Genomic DNA, 18316 nt, shown 5'->3' with positions numbered 1-18316 from the left:
ACTGGAGTGACAGCCACTTCCTTTTTGGAAACCAACTATCATTTATAATTCACAACATAAAAAATAGTCCCCGGAAATCCCCATAACCAATTAGCTGTTTTTTTGTGTGTTTTTTTTCTCAGCTCGACAGAAACGCTGGTGTCTGATTGAAACCAAAAATCACTTTACTCTGAGCAGAGCGGAGTGGAAGAGAGAGGAGGGGAAATGTGATATTTCAATATGAGTATAATCACTGACTCTTCACAGAGGAGGTGGATGAGTGTCTTAGGGCTAGGTACTCTGAAATAACCAAGATGTGGGCTGCATTAAAAACAAGTAGCTAGCCAATTCTGCTGCTATGATACAGTATGTCATATAATCCTACGTGGGATGAGCTTAAATATTGGTACGCAAATTATGTATTCATTCAATCACCCGTTCATGCATATAACAAAAGATCCAGCAACATACAATTTATTCAACTTTCCTTCTGTATTTTGTCAGCAAAACTGCAATGTGAGATAATACCAGGTACACAACATTACATTGCAACAATACAACATTACATTGCAACAATACAACATTACATTGCAACAATACAACATTACATTGAAACAATACAACATTACATTGAAACAATACAACATTACATTGAAACAATACAACATTACATTGAAACAATACAACATTACATTGAAACAATACAACATATTCCAACAATATATTGCAACAATAAACAAGGATACAAATGCCCATTTCCCCCCCAGAAAACAGGTGTTTCACTAGAAAGTCACACAGATCGGAGCTCAAGAGGGAATATGGGTAGAGATCCAGCACTGTGTTAGTGAACCAGGTGATGGGTTAGCGGCCAAGCATACCGCTAAGCACTTGTGGAACAACAACCAACTAATTGATGTACCAGCGAGTCAGTCAGTCCAACCAATGAGGCAGAGGGAGGAAGGCTACAATTCTATCAATACGGCCAAACACTAACATCACTGAATACAGGCCTACTCATGCATGGAATTACAATACCCCCCATCGCCTACATAGTAGAACAGCTTCTAATATACTCTGAGAGAAGCTCACTAATACAGTACGTTGTCTTAGAGGCCACAATAACAGGAGGACTGACGTCCTGTAAACGCTAATACTAGAGCAACCGAGGCAATCAAAATGAGTTCCAACTGCACAATGGTTTCATCAACACCTCTCTGGTCCGTTATGTCACCTGCCCCTTTCCACTTTACAAAACCCACACAAACACAGTAATGTCTCAACTAATTCGACGGAAAGCATTCATTACATTAAATCGCGAGACACCACTTTCCTACAGTATGAATTCCTAAAGTATATAGAGAAAGTAAGCAGTTGTGCAATTAGAACATACATATTTCATTCCTACAAATTCCTACAGTATTTAGCTGGCTAATTGAAAAAATGCCACTTTACCACTTAAGTAATGTAGGTTAATTGACAGGCCCAGTTAATGGAATTTACAGACTACCACCCCCTCAGTGTAACCGTCAGCCAACCAGGAAAGCATTTAAAGTACAACTTATGGCAACATTATTCAATTAGTAAGGTTCAACAAAACCATTTATTTATTTATTCAATTAACACACTTTAGAGATGTTTTTCTCTCTGCTCTTTGGTTGAGTGCTCTGTTTACCATTATTTCAAGTGGGCTAAAACGCAGGATAACCCCACACTTACAGGAACCTATTCCCCCACATCTACTTCCCACCATCTCTGTACTAGCAAGCTAACGCTACTGTCGCCTGTTGGCTATACAAAAAGGCTCAATGAAATACTGGACACACAACATGGAAATGACTGAATGTCCTCAAAGCTTCTCCTCTGGATGGAATAGAGGCGGGAATGGAAGTCAGGACGTGACACAGCAGAATCCAGGAGAATGGACCAGGTCCAAACGCAGGTAACAGAGAGTTAGCCAACATCATAACGTGTCACGCTATAACAAATATTGACATAACATACTGAAAGAGAATATAGCAAGGTTGTGAAGGTTACAAACACATGGTTCCCACAAACGTCTCAAACTATATGAATGAAGGAGAGTGTCAGAATAATGTCGGCTAATACAAACTGAAAGAGTGAAAATGTGTGTGAAATTTGGAGTGAAACGTGGAGAAAGGGAGACAGAGATTCTTGGCAACAGAAAGAGCTAGAGAGCTGAAGCAGACAGCTAGAGTGTGAGAGAGAGAGAGAGAAGAGTGGGAGAGGAGCCTAAAACTAATCTGCAGTACGAGACGCATTTCCATGTTCACACGTAATTAAGAAGCGGCCCAGCCATGGGAAAGAACCTCCACCAGGAGCAGATCCTTGAAATTAAACCCCAAAATAAGAATGTGAAAGAAATAGATGGGAGTGCCGCACTGTATTAGTCCAATAACCAGGATCTACATTCTAAGAGCAAGAAAAAAACAATCAGCAACATGGAAGCCTGTGCTGAAGCTCACTCCACAACCAATCTCCTGAAACATGATACTTTAACAGAGGGCATTTCACATGACAGCCCAACGAGCCATGCCAAACCATGCTGCACTGAGCTAGCCGGGTTACACATAAACCAAAGTCACTTGAACCATGCAACAAAAATAAAGGGACACTGCTAAAATAAATTATCGAGCCAACACAGTTTGCTTTGGGTCGACACGATATTGTGCAAAAGGTATAAGCTTCCCTAGTCCAGAAACATGACAGTTTGTTAGGTAGAAGGCTGAGGCAGTGAGAGAAAGGAGGGTACGGGGAGGATGTTTATGTTGATCCATATATTCGGTCATTGATCAGTCCCTGGATGGAAGTGTGATGCTCCACTCTCCACAATAATGACCCTGATGTGGGCGCTCGCCATGTCTCCGTTTTGTTAAGTCCTGCGCTATCGATCTATTTGGCGGTGGGGACTCTTGAGTGCTGCTTGCATTGTGTGTCTGAGACAGAGTATGTGTGTGTTCTCAGATTCCCTCGTTCTCCCAGGTCCCTTGCCTTGGCTCACTGCAGTGACCAGGCACAAAGGCAGCTCAATTAGCACAGCTCCACGTCTCCTCGCTCCCCCGCCTGCTTCCGCAGCATCCCATCGAAATCACTCCATCAACCCACCGCCAGAGAGAAAGGAGGCAGAGAGAGAGAGAGGGGGGGTAGATAAATGGAGAAAGATAAGAGAAATAAGATGAGGGAGGGAGAGAAAGAGATGGAGAAACGAAACAGAATGACACAGCGTGTGAGAGAGCAGAGAGAGAGACAGAGAGCAGAGTAGAGAGAGAGAGAGAGCAGAGTAGAGAGAGAGAGCAGAGAGAGACAGAGAGAGAGCAGAGTAGAGAGAGAGAGCAGAGAGAGACAGAGAGAGAGCAGAGTAGAGAGAGAGAGCAGAGAGAGACAGAGAGAGAGCAGAGTATAGAGAGAGAGAGAGCAGAGTAGAGAGAGAGAGCAGAGTAGAGAGAGAGAGCAGAGAGAGAGAGCAGAGTAGAGAGAAAGGGAAAAGGAGGGTGAGGAGGGCTGATAGTGTTGCTCCCCTGTCCCCGGCGTAACACTGAGGTTTCACCTCATATCAAGCCAGGGTAATGCAGCGGCTCAGCCTCACGTCAACACCACTGGCACTCTGACGCCGCCAGCGGAGCATGCATAACTACCTAGCTTCAATAACACAAGGTAAGGAACACAATGCGAGCCACTACTGGGTTGGAGTTTTACCGAGTGAAGAGATTCACAACTCCCCTGAAAAATCCAAATGACTCCAAACCCCCAAACTGGAAAGGCCCCGACATTTAAAGCAGAGCCACAGAGTTCAGGTAAATATCTTTAAAAAGGGACATGGGGGAGACAGGAAGTCAGAGATCACACGGACTGGGATATGTTCCGAGTTGCCTCAGAATAACATTGAGTTAATGAGGAAGTGTCTAGGGGATGTTTTTCCCATTGTGACTATTAAAACCTACCCTAACCAGAAACCGCGGATAGATTCGCGCAAAGCTGAAAGCGTGAACCACCACATTTAACCACGGCAAGGTGACTGGGACGATGGTCAAGTACAAACAGTACAGTTATGCCCTCCATAAGGCAACCAGACAAGCAAAACGACAGAAAAAGTGAAGTCAAAGTGAGACAAAGTGAAGTCGCAATTCAACGGCACAGACACAAGACGTATGTGGCAGGAACTCTAGACAATCACGGATTATAAAGGGAAAACCAGCCACGTCGCGGACAGTGACGTCTTGCTCCCGGACAAGCTAAACACTTTCACCCGCTTCAAGGAAAACAGTGCCACCGACGCGGGTCACGGCATCTCCCGAGGATTGTGAGCTCTCCATCTCAATGGACGATATGAGTAAGACATTTAAGCGCGTTAACCCTCGCAAGGCTGCCGTCCCAAACGGCATCCCTAGCCGCGTCCTCGGAGCATGCGCAGACCAGCTGGCTGGAGTGTTTACGGACATATTCAATCTTTCCCTATCCCGGTGTGCTGTCCCCACTTGCTTCAAGATGTCCACCATTGTCCCTGTACCCAGCAAAGTGCAGGTAACTGAACTAAATGACTAATGCCCCGTAGCACTCACTTCTGTCATCCTGAAGTGCTTTGAGAGTCTAGTCAAGGATCATATCACCTCGACCTTACCCGACACCCTAGACCCACTGCAATTTGCATACCGCACCAATAGATCCATGGATGACGCAATCACCATCGCACTGCACACTGCCCTATCCCATCTGGACAAGAGGAATACCTTTGGAAGAATGCTGTTCATTGACTACAGCTCAACCTTCAACACCATAGTACCATCCAAGCTCATTAAGTTCTGGGCCCTGGGTCTGACCCCGCTCTGTGCAACTGGGTCCTGGACTTCCTGACAGGCCGTCCCCAGGTGGTGAAGGTAAACAACAACTCCACTGATCCTCAACACAGGGGACCCGCACAAGGGTGCGGCTCAGCCCCCTCCTGTACCTCTTGTTTACACATGACTGTGTGGCCATGCATGTCTCCAACTCAATCATCAAGTTTGCAGAGGATACAACAGTGGTAGGCCTGACTACTAACAACAACAACGAGACAGCCTACAGGGAGGAGGTGAGGGCCTCCCCCTCAACAAAGCCAAGGAGCTGATCATGGACTTCACGAGGCTAAAGAAATTTGGCTTGGCACCTAAGACCCTCACATTTTTACAGATGCACCACTGAGAGCACTCTGTCGGGCTGTATCACCACGTGGTAGAGCAACTGCATCGTCCGCAACCACAGGATTCTACAGAGGTCAGTGTGGTCAGCCCAACGCGTCGCCGGGGGCACACTGCCGGCCCCCCAGGACATCTACAGCACCCGGTGTCACAGGAAGGCCAAGAAGATCATCAAGGAACTCCACCATCCGAGTCACGGCCTGTTTACCCCGCTACCATCCAGAAGGCAAGGTCAATACAAGTTCATTAAAGCTGGGACAAAGAGACTGGAAAAACAGCTTCCACTAGCTGGCCTCCGCCCAGTACAGTACCCTGAACTTTAGTCACTGGCACTAGCTGGCTACCACCCGGCACTCAACCCTGCACCTTAGAGACTGCTGCCCTATGTACATAGTCATGTAACACTGGTCACTTTAATAATGTTTGTAGTGTTTTACTCATTTCATATGTATATACGGTATTCTAGTGAAGGCTTATCCTATTCAACTATTGCTGTACATATACCATTCAATCCTACGTATTCTACAGATATACTACATATTTTATCCATAATGTCTATACATCCCCATGATAAATATGTAAGGGATAAAGGCTGAAGTTCTGTACATTACGTTGGAAACATTGGATGACGCAGAGCCTCGTCCCTTTAGAGTTCATTTTTCCAAGTTAACGTACAGAACAGAGGAGTTTATCCTGTTTATACCACGTACCAAAGAAAACAATATGAAAGCACGCATTCACCCGTAGAAATACAATGTATACCTTCTCATCTTTGGGTTGCTAGAAACACGAAGCAATCGTTCGTTCGTCATTTACATTAGCGACCAAGTCGTTCTTTCTTTGTTCATGGCAATGTTCTTATCCCTTGCTTGCTGCTAACTAGGTACACAGTCTCGACATCTGCAGCCAGAATAAGAGCAAAGTAGCTGTTTTCTATTGACATTCATTTGGATACATCCATAACAATAAGCTGATAATGCCTGATTTTTCCTGGCTGAGATAGAAAAGTTTGCCTTATCGTTAGGACGCTCGTCAACCATTCTATCCAATCAGAAACAAGTATTCAACAATGCTGTGGTATAAATATATGTATACTCCGGACTCTTCCTAATATTTCTTAATTTCATAATTTTACTTTTTAATATGTGTATTGTTAGATATTATTGCACTGTTGGAGCTAGGAACACAAGCATTTTGCTAAACCTGCAATAAAATTAGCTAAATATATGTATACGACCCCAAAAAATGAGATTTGCACTAGTCTGGCCTTCCTCTCCTAGAAGGATACAGTGAGGACCTGACGACAGGTGATGCTGATTGGCCATGGCAGTGTAGTTAATGGTGGGGGTCTGGCGAGTCCTGATTGAGGAGGAAGGGAGGAGGGGTGAGAGGAGGAGGGTTGAAAAGGGGAGGAGGGGGAGGAAGAGAGTTGAAAAGGGGAGGAGAGAAGGGGGAGGAGGGTTGAAAAGGGTAGGAGGGGGAGGAAGAAAGTTGAAAAGGGGAGGAGAGAAGGGGGAGGAGGGTTGAAAAGGGTAGGAGGGGGAGGAAGAAAGTTGAAAAGGGGAGGAGAGAAGGGGGAGGAGGGTTGAAAAGGGGAGGAGGGGGGTGAGAGGGGGAGGGTGAGGAGAAAGGTGGGATGAGGAGGAGAGGGCTGCTGACTCATAATCAACCCCCCCTGTTCTGATAGTCTGTCAGGGCTGTTGTGATAACACTCACCAGATAGCACCCAAACACATCCCTCCTCCCTTTCTCTTTCTCACATTCACAGTCTAATGCGCACACACACACACACACACACACACCCACCCACCCACACCCCCGCCAGGCAGGCGTCACACAGAGCAGAGTGTAGCATTGGTAGGGTCCAGAGATAAACCACTCAAGACGATGAGGACGATAATGGGCCACGCCGCAGCACCTCAAATTCAATCAACGCCCGCACGTCAATGCGAATGAGCGTAAAAGTGAAATATGCTCGCCGGCGTGCGCTAAAAGACGCCACCCAGGGCCGGGCTTGAAACAACAACATCTAGGAGAGCCGAACAGAGGGGAAAAGAGAAGAGGGGGAAAAAGGAGAGAGAAAATGAAAATACTGTCTCTTCCGTCTCTACCGCCCTCCCGCTCTCTCTACACGGCTCAGCAGCGGCGGCTGCTTCCAGGAGGAAGAATCCCACTGGCATTCAGAGCAGCCCTACTTTAACCACAGACGGTGAATAAATTACCCTTTTGAACTTGGGGTGATTGCAAATGTGCCCTGGTTCCCTTGAGACATGTCTGGCACTAACCTTCTCTTACAATCTCCCCTTCCCCAAACACACACACACACACACACACACACACACACACACACACACACACACACTTTCCCCCACCGCTACGGTCATGAAACTTAATTCAGCCGTAATTACGCCAGACAATTTCTGAGCAGTACTAACTCCCTGCTCGGCCACACACTCTCTCTTTATGCTTCTGACTGAACAGAATATTCAAGGAACTTTACTACTTTCTCTCCCTCCCTCCCTCTCGCTCAAAGAAAAAGAAACTGCGCTAGGGATGAAAAAAAGAGGCTGGGAAAAATGTGTGAAGTGTCTAAAAAATCAGAGCAGAGAGAGACAGACACAGAGACAGACAGACAGACACACACACACACACACACACACAGAGAGACAGACAGACACAGAGACACAGCGAGACAGACACAGCGACAGACACAGTGACACACACACACACACACACACAGAGAGAGAGACAGACAGACACAGAGACACAGCGAGACAGACACAGCGACAGACACAGTGACACACACACACACACACACACAGAGAGACAGACAGACACAGAGACACAGCGAGACAGACACAGCGACAGACACAGTGACACACACACACACACACAGAGAGAGAGACAGACAGACAGACAGAGACAGAAGCTTCTCAGGAGACACACATAGTTCATTGTCACTGGGCAGACCTCCTTCCCCTCCACACTCTCACCAGGGGAGGCTGAACTGAAGTGAATAGCAGTGTGGGGAGAGTGGTGTTCTGCTAGGCTGCCTGATGTGCTCTGCTCCAGAACGCCTCATTATAACACACAGCCCCATCCATACGTTACCCTGACACCAGCCATTATTTATTAACGGCTAGACTGACTGGGAACCAGGCCACCTTCCAACAACTGCTGCAATCCTTTGGAGGAGTCAATCCTGACAGCCCTGGTGTTCTGTTAATAAAATACAACACACACAAAGCTATAGATACACATGTGGGGACACACACACGTACCCTCTCATTGACACTAGGCTAGCAGTCTCTCCCAACGCGCTGCCTCTCAACTGTAATTAAAAACACATTCCACACGCCGCAACAACTGCAACCCAAACTGAAACTCAAGTACAAGCTAAGGTCAAACAATTTGTTTTTCTTTTCTTCCCTCCCCAAAGTTCCTGCTGCCACAAAACACAGCAACGCCACATCAAGGCAAAGCAGGCTGCTACTGTCTAGATAGGCCCCTTCATCATGTCCTAACATCTTGAAATTAAACGCTTAAAAGGGAGAAAAAAATACCTTGATGAATTTCTTTACACTCTTAAGTGGAGGCAGACAAAGGTAAAAGAGGAAGGATGTGGAGAACAAAAAAAAGGAAAGAAACTCAAGCTGTCAGAACCAACCAAAGTGTAGCCTAGGTAGGAGAACCAGTCACAGATTCTGGGCCACTCTCCACGGCTGCGTCCCAAATGGCAACCTATTCTCTATATAGTACATCGCTTTTGAACAGGGCCAATTGGCCTCTAGTCAAAAGTAGCGCACCAAGTAGGGAATAAGGTGCATTTGGGACCCAGCCCAGATCTCCGGTCTGGAAAAAGGAGAAAGAAAGTTTCAGCAGCGGTGCAGTCAGCCTTAACTGATGGGTTATATATTGCCTGTCACGTCATTCTGAGGGAATATTGGGGCGTTGCAGAGACTCACACCTGGAAGGTATGGCAATCCATCACCACCTGCACTCTGAGGGGTGTGTGAGTGAGACGTGTGTGTGTGTGTGTGTTTACGTGCGTGCTTGAGATCTCATCGACGCTTCTAGCCAATATTCCAGCCACCCAACTCCTGCTTATAACCCTACTCCTCATCCATCCATCCAAGGCCTCCATCACGGACAGACCACTCATCTACACGCCATTGCTCCCCTCCCAACACACACACACACACACACACACACACACACACACACACACACACACACTGCATCAAACGTCAGCCATAATGCAAACACCCCCCTTCTACATCCATCTTCAACCAGAGAGAATATTACCTACGCAACGATAACCATCAAAAAGTGTTGGGTTAGTCTGTTGGTACTGCTGGAGATAAGTTAAAGGGGGGGGGGGGGGGCTGGGAGCTGAGACGTAGCAAAGGGAATAAACCATTTGCGCTGAGATGAAATCCTCCTGTTCCTCTCCAGTATCAGATGCATCACTCTTCCTGGTGGATTAGCAGTATGGTTTGTGGCCTGTTTGCTCCACTGCACTAGATACACACGTTCACAGTGCAACAGATGAACTAGTGTTAGCCAGAACGACTGTGCAGCAGCAATATTCTGGCATGTTTATCAAAGACAGTTGGGCCTTTACTCATAAATCATACCAAAATAATGCTCTAACATGTAATTTAACAAAACCACAATCACTTGTGGTCTATTATAAACTGGGCGGTTCAAGCCCCGAATGCTGATTGGCTGACAGCCATGGTATATCACGGGTACGACAAAACATTTATTTTTACTGCTCTAATTATGTTGGTGACCAGTTTATGATAGCAATAAGACACCTTGGGGGTTTGTTGGTATATGGCCAATATACCACGGCTAAGGTCTGTATCCAGGCACTCAGCGTTGCGTCGTGCTTAAGAACAGCCCTTAGCCGTGGTAAATTGGCCATATACCACACCCCCCCGGGCCTTATTGCTTAAATAACATTCTTAATTCTAAGAGTTGCATGTTTCTGCTAACCCATCTACTAATAAGGGCATAAGGGCAGTAAAATCCTTGTCGAGTGCAGCCCAGCTATGGGAATGAAAAAGTCGGGCAAATCCTATAGATGAACCCTTCGCTTTTCAGTAGCCATGAGTCCTAGGCCTATCAGTAGATACCTATCAGGATATCAACCCCCATATTTCCTCAACACCCATGATGACTAAGTGTAGCAATATTGTAAAGATCAGTCAGATAGATATATCACCCGAGTAACAAAAGCCATTTAAGGTCTTTATTTCAAATCAAATAAAAAGACTCATAAAATGGTAAATAAATATTAACAGGTCATGAATTTTTAAACAATTAAGAGCTCTTGAACTTGAAGCAGTTGAGATTTAAAGCCTGTGGTGGTGAACACACGCACTGTTATGTAACGTTGTACTTCTATAATGATCCTGTAAGTGCTATACCCAAACCCCTATAGGACACCTTTAACAAGCCTTTTGAGAGAAGTGTCTCATAAATGTCCTTGAAATGACTTTAGCATCTTATAAAGCTGATAAAGATGATTACAATACAATAAAAACTGCAAAACGAGACAGACACATTAAATAGCATATTAATAAATGACAGGCATGCAAGTGTCAAACTATTCCATTGGCCCTTGAACAGGCATTTCCCAAAGCAGCATGTACAGGAAGCAAAACGTTGAAATAAAGCCTGTTATTTTCACCTGAGCCAGATCTTTCTTCCACACCATCTGTCTTCCAATGAGAACGCACGACAGACACCAGCTCAAAAAGACATCACCCAACCAATCAAACCCCATCTCAATCTGCAACACTGCACTAATACGAGACAGAGAACCTAAGTTACGCAAGTCACTCCTCTAATAGTATAACAGTGGGTTAAATGTGCCCCCGGCGTGCACCGGGCGAGCGTGCACGTCCCACGCGCCGACTGATCATGCATCCTCGGAGCAAATCAAGCTAAGTGTATTGCGGATGTTTCGTGAGTAATGAGGAATTTGGGAGGTTTTTGCTGACTGCTCGATACGGAGTGGAGGGGAGGTGCGGGGGTGTATGTTGGCGTGCTTAAGAGAGCTGGTGCTCGGGGGGGAGTGGTCACAGGAGAGGGATTGAGAGAGAGAGAGAGAGAGAGAGAGAACAGATAAACAGAGATTGTGAGAGGGAAGAGAGTATGAGAAACAGAAGGGGAGAGAGAGAGCGAGAGAAGGAGGGCAATTAGCATGGATGCAATACTGGCGCGGTCCTCCGACTTGATATTTGACCTTCTGCGAGAGCCTTGCCAAATATCGCCCTGAGAGACCCAGACAACCATATGGCAAAGTGCCGCCGGAGGCCCTGCTCAGTTTGACTCTCCTGGGCCACCGTATGCTAATGTGGGGGAACGTAATTACACTACAGTATTCCTATAGGAGCTGTACTTTACGGCGTCACTATCGCAGCAGATTTACATTGAGATAGCCATTGGGACTAATGTCGTCTTGGGGGGACGAGTGGAGTGGAAATGTACAGTTTTATCCAGTTTAGCATTGGGCAGGCAATGGAAGTGGAACCATTGCGTTAGAATGACAAGAACAGACATTCCCATGAGTGTACCAGTCAAATTGACACGGTCTAAAGTTTTTTTTTACCATTCTAGGAATTCTATTTCTATCAAGTGACCCAGTAAGAGTAAAACCTGGTCTAAACATGCTAAGGTAGTTCTATTTTTTATGCTATATATTTCACAGTATAGCTCTACTGTCAATGCTTTAGTCAGTCACACTTCACTGACATGTGTTTTAACGTCCGTAATATCAAAATAGGTATTATTTAGAATGAAAATAGCCTAGTGTAAAATAAAAATCAAACACCCACAGTCCAACATTGATTACCAATGTATTGAGCTGTATCCACCTAGAAACACCACTCGTCATCCAAATCCAATACAATGAAGGGACAGAAACCTTTGAAAGCAGGATTTGTACATATTTGATTCCTTTTTAGTCTGAAGAATGTATTATTTTGAGCCCTGTAAAGAAACTAATTCAATATAAAAAATGACTCGCTATTCAGCCTCCCTGACAAAGAACGAACGAATCACACTGAATCAAACTGCTCCCACTGTTTAAAAAGGCACTCACCGTCTGTGAGACATTAGAAAGATATTTAGGTTCAAATTAAAAAAAGTCCTTGTTGCTCTTGAACGCTGCTCAGACAACCACCCCCAATTATCACGGATGGTAAATCCCAACACATACAGTCAGAGGGGGTTGACCCTACTACAGAGGGGTGGGGGGGTGGGTTAGGCCTCTGGGTCAGTCAGACCTTTACGTCTGCAGCTCTACAGCAGATAAGATCACGTTGGCTGTGTTCAGTAGGGAGAAAACATTTGGAAACGGGGAGGTGCTAGTCTGGAATTCTCCAATAAGAAACTAAATATGTTTGTTTCACAGACCAAAACATTTCTAATACTTTGTAACCTACTACTGACCACGACCCCGTCATACAGCCACAGCAGCACAGGACTCCATTTAAATTAGCCTCACCTAATTACCCTTGTGAAACTAGCAGTCCGGCCCAGCCTTTCTGCAGAGAGCTAGCCAACACTCCACTGGGAGAAAACCCTATCTGGGGTACTTTGGGGCGACAGAGGTTTCCAGAAAACAAAACGAAGACAGAGAGAGAGGGTGAGGTCAGTGGCGTTCTAAAATGGGAAAAACAGACAGACAGAGGCAGAGAGAGAAAGCAAACAGGGGGAGGTTAGATGGGAAGGAAACCACACTCCGGGACACACGTCAAGTGTGCAGGCGCAGGGTACCTGAGGGATCTGGAGTACAGGAAACTTCCAGCCCTTTGAACGAGCGATGTCAGTGAGCGCCTGTTGGCGTGGCGGCCAGAAGAAGCCATGTGTAGCTGGTGGAAAGAGGGCCTAAGGGAGGCAACATATTGCCAGCTCCTCTGAAATGTTAAATCAAAATGCAAAGTAGGAGAGCTGTGTGTGTGTGTGTGTGTGTGTGTGTGTGTGTTGAGTGAGAGCAGCTCTTCTGAGCAGATTCTCCACAGCATCCAGAAGAGGAGGACTGGCTCCAACATACAGGTCTGTACTGGGGGGGGGGGGGGCACAAATTAGGAGGCAGGGATATTTGTGGAAAAATCTACATATTATAAAGCATACCGCATCACAAACAGTACAGTTTTAGTTGTGAAAACCCTGATGAAGGCTATGGGCAGACAGTTTCATCAATAAAGGACTGCTGAATAGCCTCTTCACTGTGGTTGAGATGTGAATTATACTGTGCAGGTACTGTAACACCACACATTAGAGGTGAGTAATATTCTGGGAAAATTAACCAATTAAAATTAGACAATTAAAAAAAGCCAAAAATGTGATATCCATTACCTCTCAATTATGTGCTGAACTACTACCACTAGTTAGCAGACACTATGACCATACAAAAGAGACAACATTTGACCTAACAACCATTAACACATTCCTGGGCGCCAAAGACGTGGATGTTGATTAAGACAGCCCCCTGCACCTCTCGGATTCAGAGCGGTTGGGTTAAATGCGGAAGACACATTTCAGTTGAATGCATTCAGTTGGACAACTGACTAGGTATCCCCCTTTCCCATGTACGTGTAACCCAACGCGTGTCTAACACGCGCTAAGCCACTATTAGTATAGCCCATGGCTAATTAACACAGAATCATTCAGTATGTTTCATTATTTAATAGTATTAATATATTGCTACATGATCAAATTCAAGACTGAAACCAGAAGACATTGAGACCGTAGACTACAGTATAGACCAGGGTTACTCAATTCTGACCCTACGAGATCCTGAACCTGCAGGTTTTCTGTTCCACCTGATAATTAATTGCACCCACCTGGTGTCCCAGGTCTAAATCAGTCCCTGATTAGAGGGGAACAATGAAAAGACTTAGTGGAAACTGGCTTCGAGGTCCAGAGCTGAGTTTGAGGGGTGTGGAGACAAAAAATATTGAACTACATAGATACACATTCACAGTGTAACCAGCCAACAAGAAGGTGATACACTAACGTCATGCTATAGGAGAAGCTGTTCAAACGGACACAGATTTGATTGACACCAAGATAAACTACGAAAACAGAAAACCGACACAGTCACACTGTGGCCAGAAAACAGCCAGCCAACGGAGCAACGTGATACACTGAAGGCAAAGCGTTTAAAACAGAACTAATCTAAGCAGACGACCCCCTGGTCGGTCATCCAGCTCCACACTGATCAGACACAGACAGTGGTCACACCACGTCAAAATAAACCAGCTACTTTCCAGATCCTCCCACTGCTCTTCACAGTGGAACTACTCCAACCATCTGTCTCAAAGTGTGACAACCATAGAATAATTAATTATATAGTTCTATGGTGACAAAAATGACTTCCTTTTAGAATATGAACAACATTCTATAGTTCTAGGGTGAATTCTAGTTCTACAACCATAGATATAATACATTTTTCATTGAATGTAAACAGCAAAAGTGACAACGGCTCTATATTTCAATGGACAAGGTCCTTCCTGGTTTGTGAATGGAAAATACGCCACCTGATGTCATCAACAGACCATACATTCCCTCCTCTTTGCTCGGGGGGCAGAGATTGACTCCACTCCTCTAGTGACATTCTCTAACCCCGAGGGGTTCTAGCACAAAAAAATAAAGCCTGAAAATGTCTCGCTGCACACGGTATCAGATGCTTGGCATGAAATATTCATATTTGAAAGCAGACCCGGAGTAAAGGGAGGTGGTGGGGATCGGCGTGGATCTGACTTGCAGAAATGGAGACGCTTTAACTGCACTGACCCATTTCTATATCCACCACAAATACATGTCAGAAAGTCACTTCCTTGTCAATTCCCTTGGATGAGAGAGAGAGAGAGAGAGGCAGAGGCAGAGGGATATTGGAAAGTGTGGCTTTGTTTGAAATGGTCCCCTATCCTCTACAGTATATAGTGCCCTACTGGTAAATAAGGAATAGGGGTCAATTATAGTGCACTACATTGAGAATAGGAAGCCATTTCAGACCCAGACAAACAGGTCGTTTTCTCCTGATTCTTCCTGAAAACAATAGACACATCATTGCACCAACCATATTCTACATGATTAGCTATCTGCAAAGATAGCGGAGAAACACTATATTACGGTTAGATGAATATCCTTCTGTCAAGCCATGTGCTAAGACCTAAACTGCCATGGTTGACGCAGTGGCCTCGTTGCCATTACTAACATCCTCTCTTCTTCGCTCTTTTCCCCGTCACACAGGTTCCCAGTAATGACGAGATACCTTTAAGTTCTCTGCCAGAGCCGACCATCCATAATTTACCATCTGTTTAAAATTTAAAGGTGCCACACATTAAACGTCCTCAGCACCTGCACTTTCACGCTGTCCACCCGCCACGCTCCGTTGCGCTCCCTCCCCCACCTTCTCCCCCCCGCTCCCTCATCCCTCCTCTCCTATTCTTCAGGCCAATGACAACGAGTTCCCTCTCTCCACCGAGCCGTGGGATGTTAAATCAAACGGGGGCAGAGGGAGGGGACGGGCCGCGGGCTGTAAGGGCACCTCCGATTACACCCCAGACTTAATTGGTGGCAGTGGCAAAACTATCAATTCTTTAAGAGCTTTTGTGCTAGCTGCTGGCGGGACTGGGAGTATAGCCTAGCGGTGTTGCAAATGAAAGCTGACAGAGCCACTGCTGCTGCAAGACAAATCTTGATAAAAAATAAAAATAAGACAAGGGACCGTGGCTTCTCATGAGTAGCCCGGGGTAGAGGGTAGCATGCAGGAATGCTGCAGGAAGGAGAAGAGAGGCTAGATATGTATAATTAAGCGGTCTGCGTGGCAGCTCGGTTGGCAAAATCCTATTGTCTTGACAGAAGCTTAAGGTTGCCCTTCAGGTTGAGACCACGCGCTTGTGAGGAGGCGTGAGGGCCTCATTTCCCCCCCGTCTTTTATTCCCTCACTCAGACCTCCGTCAAATTAAATCGGTGGTTTTAAAACTCAAATAAATCCAACAAGATAGAAGATCAGCCGATGTAAAAGGCCGTCTGTCCCTCAGGGTTATTTTATTCTCCCCTCCACTCTACCTCGCTACTCTCTGCCTGAAGAGATTGGCTGGGAGGGGGGCGACTCTGCGTTATCTCCAGGGAGGCAAAGGTTGGGGGAGAGGGAGAGGGAAGAAAAGGCCACAGATTGGTCCTTATCTATTCTGAGCACACCTAAAACAAATTAGACTCGGGGCGCAGACCCGCCGACGCGTCCAGCGATTATTTGGCGCGTCCGCTCTCTCATTAAGAGGCTTGAGATGGATCCCTGGCTCTATATTCTTCAAGGTCCTGCCTCCCACCATTTCAGGGTGTCTTATCACAATAAAAATGTTGTTTTTTTATGCCAGAGGATGTTGTGCCGCTGCTAACCGCCGCCGTTTCATCTCGCCATTTCATGTATTCCACAACACGCCACAAAGAGAGGGGAGGACAAGAGAGAGCGCTGCATGCACGCCATTTTCCGTGGCACTCTGTTTTTCCTGGGGCCGATGCCATGGCGGTGGCCTTTCAGATTCGCTAATTGAGAAGCGGTTTTCTGTTGAATGGGATTGTGCTCCATTTCTCTCTCTCTCCTGCATGTGAAGACAACACATGGTATCAGAGATAGCCTGTAAACACCTTTCCAAGACTAGCTAATCATCTCTTTTCAGTATATAGTGTCGCGGTGAACAGTGGCTCTCTTCACAAGATACAAGGATACATTGGAAGTCTCAGCAACTCAATCAATAAGACATTACTTGAAATGTCTGAGGAATTGTCCCCTTGTCTCTCAAGCAGGCTAGGAAGACATGCTCTTGCTGCTGACATCTTGCAGTAAACGTGAGCCTTATAACATCTTGTGTACAAATCTCAGATGTATTGAATCATTCTAAATGGGATAATATTTATTGGCAAGATGGTAAAGAGGTTAGATTGTACGATAGAGCACCCATTTGTGAAGAACTAGCAGAGAAACTGAGAATAAAGGAAAATGTACCAGAGAGTCAGCCTCCGAATTTGTTTGACTGAAAAGGATCTGCTATAGATCTGTAGCAAGTCCTACAATCTGAATGGGGCGTCTTAGGGCCTCACCCTGTATTGAATAGAAAAAGATGCTGTTGAACATTTCTCTGGTCTGTGACATCACAAAGCACTATGATACACCAACACACTCAGGAGGGAAAGAGTCATGCACAATGCCTTACTTCTCAGCGCACAACACAGCAGCCATCTTTAAAACGAACAAGCCAACCATCCATAATCACAGTTTGTCGTCGTCTTAACTCGCGTATTGTTATTCGTATGAATTTGTGAAGATCGCTCAATGAGCGATAGTAGCTTTAGCACGTGGGGGAAATAGAGTATCTCCTTCCCTCTGACAGCCCCTAGCGATCTTTCAATAATTCATGGTGCATTTAAGCTGCATCTCTCTCACACTTTTAAACTGTTTATGAATACAACCTCTGAATCGGGCTGGTAGAGAAATGGATACACATTAGTCCTGGACTCTGAGTCCTTCCCTAACTCAACTATAGTGTAACAGTGTGATAGCGCCCTACAAACTAAGTAGTAAAACTGAAGTAAAAGAAGGGAAGAGAAATAACATACGGGTTCAGTAAACACTTCAGTTGGAAAGTGTCTTCATAAAGACGTCCCAACAGATTCCTAACCAGTACTGTCTGTGTACAGAAGCAGGACATCAGCATTTGGGACATAGTCAGAAACTGTCTGAGTCACAGCCCTGGTGAGACCTGGCCTACAGTGCCAGGGCCACAATAACATTGTGTGTAACTGTAGGACACAGGGCTCCCTTGTGGAGGAGACTTTGGTCTCAATGGGGACTCCCTGTTGAAATAAAGAGGCGTATAGGTTCTCTCAGACACACGAACACCGACTACACCTAGAACCCTGGAACCACACCAGGCAGAGTTAGCTGCTGGGGGAATGTTAGGTTGGATGAGATGCCTCCTCTAGGCCACACTCATCCATTATGGGGTCAGACAGAGAGAGAGAGAGGGAGAGCGAGAGAGAGAGAGCGAGAGAGATGGAAGGGATGGAGAGTGAGAGAGAGAGAGACAGAGAGACACAGATGGAAGGGATGGATAGAGAGA

At 45.7% G+C, this 18316-nt stretch overlaps 1 protein-coding gene across 4 annotated transcripts in view; it reads right to left on the bottom strand.

The window, feature by feature from the left end:
* The window catches only part of cxxc4 (CXXC finger 4), a 28511-nt gene that overhangs the window by 2198 nt on the left and 7997 nt on the right, over window positions 1–18316 (bottom strand). The gene's annotated exons all lie outside the window — the stretch shown is intronic.

This window comes from Salvelinus fontinalis, chromosome 42 (genome assembly GCF_029448725.1).
Source record: "Salvelinus fontinalis isolate EN_2023a chromosome 42, ASM2944872v1, whole genome shotgun sequence".
Lineage (NCBI taxonomy): Eukaryota > Metazoa > Chordata > Actinopteri > Salmoniformes > Salmonidae > Salvelinus > Salvelinus fontinalis.
This window is presented reverse-complemented; position numbering and strand designations above follow the sequence as displayed.